Source organism: Haemaphysalis longicornis, unplaced genomic scaffold, assembly GCF_048455015.1.
Source record: "Haemaphysalis longicornis isolate Haplotype H1 unplaced genomic scaffold, Haemaphysalis longicornis Haplotype H1 scaffold_12, whole genome shotgun sequence".
Lineage (NCBI taxonomy): Eukaryota > Metazoa > Arthropoda > Arachnida > Ixodida > Ixodidae > Haemaphysalis > Haemaphysalis longicornis.
The window spans coordinates 7,778,553-7,784,488 of record NW_027526225.1 but is presented as its reverse complement, the minus strand read 5'-3'; the positions used below and the strand labels follow the sequence as shown (position 1 = coordinate 7,784,488).

The window sequence follows — 5,936 nt, the reverse complement described above, 5'->3', positions numbered from 1 at the left end:
CCCAAGTTATACTACCCCCTGTGCAAATACTGCGGCAGCCAAGCTACGCTATACCATATGGTTGGGCCTGCCAGTCAAACCCAGACCTTGATCCAATCCCTGATGCAACTCACGAGCAGTGGGAGAGTGAGCTTGCCAGCTCAGACCTGAGTAAGCAGCTTTGGCTCGCTGAAAGGGCGAAGACGGCAGGCCGCACCAACGGAGTCCTGGAATGAGGACCCCGACCACGATCCCGCTCGACTTACTGTTAATAAAGTTTGTTCCTCCTCCGCCATCAGTCAGACCAAGAAAGCCTCGTTGTAATCATGAACACCCTTCTTCGAGGCTGTTGAAAGGGTGTGGAATAAATATTTGGCAGGTCAAGAAATTTTACGGTTTATTGAACATACTGACTGCAGCAGTTGTTCCACTACGCATTACGATTTTAAAATTTTGAAAATCGGCGCGCTGACCTGTACATTACCTATAATACCGGAGCTGTTAGAGGCAGCGTATGTTCATAACGGGAAGTCGTACCGACTGAAGAGGTCTTCGCTTGAGGCGTAAGCCTGAACAACTTTCAGTCAGTTTCTGATCCTGAAAAGAGCCATGAAGACAAAACACAAGTTTGCATTATTCGAAAGATTCCGTGTTTTATAGTGCCCCCAGCGCTTGTCCGAATGCAAACGACGCTTTATTCACTGAGAAATAAATCAATTGAAGTTAAAATTTTGATTTTCCCGCTAAATCGTGCGTTTTCGTGACCTGCAATGACATCACAGGGCTTTGTTTACCGTTAGTTAACCTAGATGGCGCCACCACACCGCGGCAAGCCTTTTCTGCCTTTGGTTTCTTTATGAACGTATTTGTACCTGGCTTGTTTTGTTCATGGAGACAATCGCTTCGTGAAACATGGTGCTCACTCAACAGATATGGTCCCGTAAGATATCGTCGCTTGCGTCAATCGGCCAGTGTCGTCTGAAACAACCCCAAAGCAACGCAGTCCTGTGCAGCTAAACCTAGCATAGTGCGCGCAGTACCAACAGCAGCATACGCATCGGTACTTCTATGTTTACGTGTGCTTTCGTAACTTCCACTGTTTGTCGCACCATTCTTAGGGCTTTAACAGAATGTGCCCTAAATTTAAGCGCAATTTTTTCCTAACTATGTAGCGTATTTGAGCGAAGTTTACGTTAAAATTGGTGTCAGTATGATTCTAACGAGGCAATCTTTTGAATGAACCAAACTTGTGTCTTCTCTTCATGACTCCTTGAAGCGCAAACTGCACGGCGGTGCAGGCGGTTTATTACGTGAAGTTGCCAAGTCACATTCGTACTCATTTCGGAAAACGCGGTAGCAGACATCGCCTTCCTGCCGTTCCGCCAGATGGCACCAGCGTACCAACAGACGAGACTTGGGGGTGCGCCCAACTGGACGGGTGCCCATTCTAACAGCGTCGAATTTCGACAGCTCGATTTAGTCGCCATCGTCTGTTTTTACATGCGCGAAGGTCAAATTACTCCTCACCTATTAATGTCTACCCCGGAGGTCAAATCGTGAGCCGCATAAAGTCATGGAAAATGTAATCCCGACGGCGCACCGACTGCCGGGTTAGCAAGATAAGTGCGCTTCGCCTGAGTGCTCGCTGACATGCAGGCGATAACCTCAGGAGGCGGTGGAAGAGAATTGAGAAATACGACGGAACAAAAGTTACCGCGCTTCTATTTTAAGGCGAACGCCTTAAGTGCCGGAATGTGCGAAAAAAAGGAAAGAAATTGTCTGGTACAGAATATGCGGCAGCTGTAACCAGCAAAAAACTTTGAGCCGTCCACTATTGTGAAATCGGAAGACAAGCGAAGCTGTACATCGGTGTGTGTGTATAACTATATTGAGTTATGTATGCGAATTACTATACTGATCGAATAAAGACACATACACGTAAATTCCTTAGAATTAATTCTAGATTATTTTTTATATAATTTGTTTCAGAATAGTTTGCATGAAACGAGAGTTACATCCGTTTTCAATAAAACGTGCTGATGGGCTAGTTGATGGGTTAGTTCTGACACAAAAAAGACGAGGACGGTGGCAGACGAGACAGGCGCTACTAACAACTGAGTTTATTTCGGAAAGTAAAGGCACATACTGAAGAAAAAAAGAAAGGGACGAAAAAGAAGATACACCACGGGCAGAGCGCAAAGATCAGAAAAAAAGTTTGTAGAAATGCACTTTCCTTATCAGAGATAGAAAGCGACGCCACACTCACGCACACGGGCCTTTTCTTTTATAAAAACCGGCCGACGCATCAATTACCACATTAGAGAACATGCCCTGTCGATGTAAAATGGAACTGGTTGGCACTTGCCGCAACATTGTAAGGATTGCGATTGTGACTCGAAACCCGACCTGAACAAAACATAAATAATCGAAAGAAGCAGAGATGCGACTGCACGTGAGGTTGCAGAGGCGTTTTTTATGAAAAGAAAGGGGGCCCATGTGCGCGATGGCGCCGCTTTCTATCTATGATAAGGAAAGTGCATTTCAACAAACTTGTTTTCTGATGTTCGCGCTCTGCCCGTGGTGTATCTTCTTTTTCCTTCCCTTTTTTTTCTTCAGTGTATTCCTGTCATATATGTGCCTGTACTAGTAGCGCCCGTCTCGTCTGCCACCAACCTCGCCTTTTCTTTTGCGCTAAGCCTCCCACACAGCCGTTTTCTGTAGCCATACTCCATCCGTAGGCGACCATGTATCGACAGCAGTTTGGAATTCCGTAACATTTACAACTTCGCTGCGAACTAGCCAATGCTGGCAGGAAATGAAACTCGGCGTAGTGACACAGTCGTCTGAGCGGCCAATTTCGGCAGGATTTTTCTCTCGACACCTGTAGTATTAGATTGCGAGCTGCAGAGCATTTCACACTAACTCTGGAGCGAGCGCGGGCGATTCTTTGTCGACGCTACCCGACAGACGCATGCAATTTCGATCCGAACCTAAGACAAGACAACTTCGCTGTAAAAAAAAAAAAAAAAAAAAGCCATTTGATCTTGTACGGAAATTGAACGCGGGTCTCTAGAGAACCCGGGCTCAGTGCACTGCAGCACACCAACCAAATTGTTCCGAGCAAATGGACAAGAGTTGGCCGAAAGCGGGCGGCGCCGACGTCACGACGCGTGACCGGGGAACGTGACGGCCCGTGAGTATCAAAAGGTGCACCCCAGCCACGGAGAACGCAAATTCTCGGAAGCCGCGGTGTGAGGGGAATAATTTGCGGCGAGAGACGAGGTAACTGCGGCGAAGAAAGACACGCAAATATAATAGCAGTATCGCCAGGCTTTCGCTTTCAAAGCTCGTCAGCAGGCAAGTGCTCGAAGGAATTTTACTGCAGAGCACTTTAGGGGCTCGCCTTGTTCTCGTAGCCCGCTCGCTGGACCCAAGTAGAGCCACAGGGCGTTCCGTCGTACCGGCGTAACCCGGAGGCTTCGAAAGCCAAGCGGTTTATATAGTCATTAGCGTTCGAAACTCGTGAACTGCTGACGCCTGTCACACATCTCCCCGTTGTTTAGCGCAAAGAAAACTGCAGATACATTTCAGGCAAAATATACTTAACCGGCAGCGCCCCCGTTTATTTAGTTTGGAACGCTCGTTGGGTTCGTGCAGGGCAACGCCGTGGAATGCCGACACGTGCGGGTGGAAAAGAAAACACAAAAAGAACAGACCTCCCGCTGACGCAGTTTCACGCAGGAGGTGCGCGAGCACTGCGAAGGCGGGAAATTTGAATTGCGTTATGTGGTAGCAGTAAGCGGATAACGGTGCTACTTCCGACAGCTTTCACATTAAGAGGATCGGCTTTATTTTTCTCCTGCTTGTTTCTTGCATGCAAGAGCAGAAATAAATTGTAAGGTTATCTTCCAGCTTGTCTCGCGTCTCCTTGAAAGGTTGGAACATTTTTCTGGAACTTTTTGATATACCACCTCCCCAACCTTCGCGGTTCAGAGGCCAAACTGATGTCATACAGCGGGAAAGTGGTTACCCGGATATTGACAGACCAAAAACTGTGGGAAGAGCCCGAAAAAGGTCATTGATTAAAATGTTGACAAGGTAAAAAGTAAAAGCCTAAAATCGAACGCACACGTCACGTAAAAGGAGGATGCATAGTTCAAATCCCAACGGTATGAAACACGCCAGCTGCTGAAAGTCCCCTCAAGTTCGTTCAGTTCAGTCAAGCAGCGCCCTCGTGAAGAACAAGATGGTGAAGGCATCGTTCTTAACGTAATCCCTCTCGAAAACATTCCTGTCCATCTTCGCGATGCACAACCAACTCGAAACTAGAACTTCACCTTCGGCCGGAGTCGAGCCGCTCCCGTTGAAGGCGTCGCAAGGTGCGAACCAGCTTCTCACGTGAGTACCGCCGTGTGAGTTGTGGAGCAGGGTGAAGGCGCAGGTCCTCTGGAAAGGCCAAATCAACTCGCTCGCACCGAGGGCATCGTCGTCTCTGTGCACCCTGACGCAAGCACTGAGCTCTGCAGTCTTGATGCCGTCGATGCAAGCTTTGAGCTGAATCCAGTAGCCTGGAACGATGAGGAACGCTGGACTGTCGACGTAGTGTATCCCGTTCCGTAGTTTTGAGTAGCTGCCCACGACCCACTCGAACTGCTTGCGGACCAATTCTTCCCTTTGAAGCAAGGGGGTCAGCCAAGAAGAGCGCGAGGCAGCTACGGTCTGACGATTCACCAGGGGGGTGGCTCTTGCCGCTTCCGCCAAGGCGAGTAGACCGTCTTTCGTAACCTCGATTCCGCCGAGGACCTCGAGGAAGAGCTTTTCACTGTGCCGTTTGATGTCCTCGGCGGTTCGAGAAGCCACATCTTCCATGAGCACTTGGAGCTGTTCCTTGGAACAAAGCGTCTGCAAGGCGCCAGCTCTGTCGCTCTCCTGGGCGTCTTCATGGCCAGTCTGGTCGTCATCAAGGCTGCCTTTGTGAGGCGAGACGGCAGTACCGCCCGAAGAGGCCGTGCTGCTCCGCTCATCCGGCGGTCGTCGTCCTCGAGGTGGTACGGTGGGTCGGACTTGTTCCCCGCTCACCACTGAATTCCCGTGCGCCAGATCACGTCAGCCGGCACGTCTTGCGCTCCGACGGTGTGCAGCTTCGACGTGAACGGCGAGCTCACACCGAAGCACGGTCTCGGAGCACAGAGAGCAGGGTACTTTGTAGAAGGTGCATTCACCGTCGAAATGGCGAGTCATGTCGTCAAGAGGTCCGGCGTAGAGGCAACCGTTCTCCCTGTTCCAGCAGAAGGCGACCAGGCAGCCGAGGTCTTCGGACTGCGTGCGTCCCTTGTGGAGGGGCTTGCGCGGCCGGAGGTTTTTGCCGTCGAGCGGACACCGAAGGGACAAAGTGCGAGTCTGGACGACGTCCGCGAAGCAGGCGTTGCAGTAGACGTGCTTGCAGCTCAGTGTGTAATGGTTCGACGGAACGCAGCGGCAGAGAGAACACACCGGCCCGGTAGCGGGTAGGCTTCCGTCGAACTCGACGGCCAGGGTGCGGAAGACGGCGCCGAAGCCCACCAGCTGGTATCGTTCCCGCTGAAGGGATGCAGCCATGGCCGTTCAGAGTTGCTGGAAGCAAGCGCTGGGCGACACCTCGTTCGATGAAGCTTGAATGGCTCGGCGTCGCTTTGTAGTCGGCGATAAAGGGGGTCGAGATAAAGGGGGGTCGGCGATAAAGGGGGCCGATAACGGTTGGGAACACGCCCTCTATTGTCTTTTCCGCAGCAGTGCGCTTGAAGCGCAACTACGGTAAGCGGAGGAAACCACTCGAACAGATGAAGAAAAAGAATGAAGTTGCGGTGTTCTTTTTTTTTTTTGAACTTGTACAAATGTGTCACATTTTGACGCGTTTTTGCGCTCAGGTGCAGTTGCATAATGTGTTATGTTGAATTTAAGTTGATTTATCGGCTTGG

At 50.3% G+C, this 5,936-nt stretch overlaps 1 pseudogene; it reads right to left on the bottom strand.

Moving 5' to 3' along the window:
• Window positions 1-3,585: 3,585 nt before the first annotated feature.
• Window positions 3,586-5,678, bottom strand: LOC144162371 (uncharacterized; annotated as a pseudogene).
• Between the last annotated feature and the right edge of the window lie 258 nt (window positions 5,679-5,936).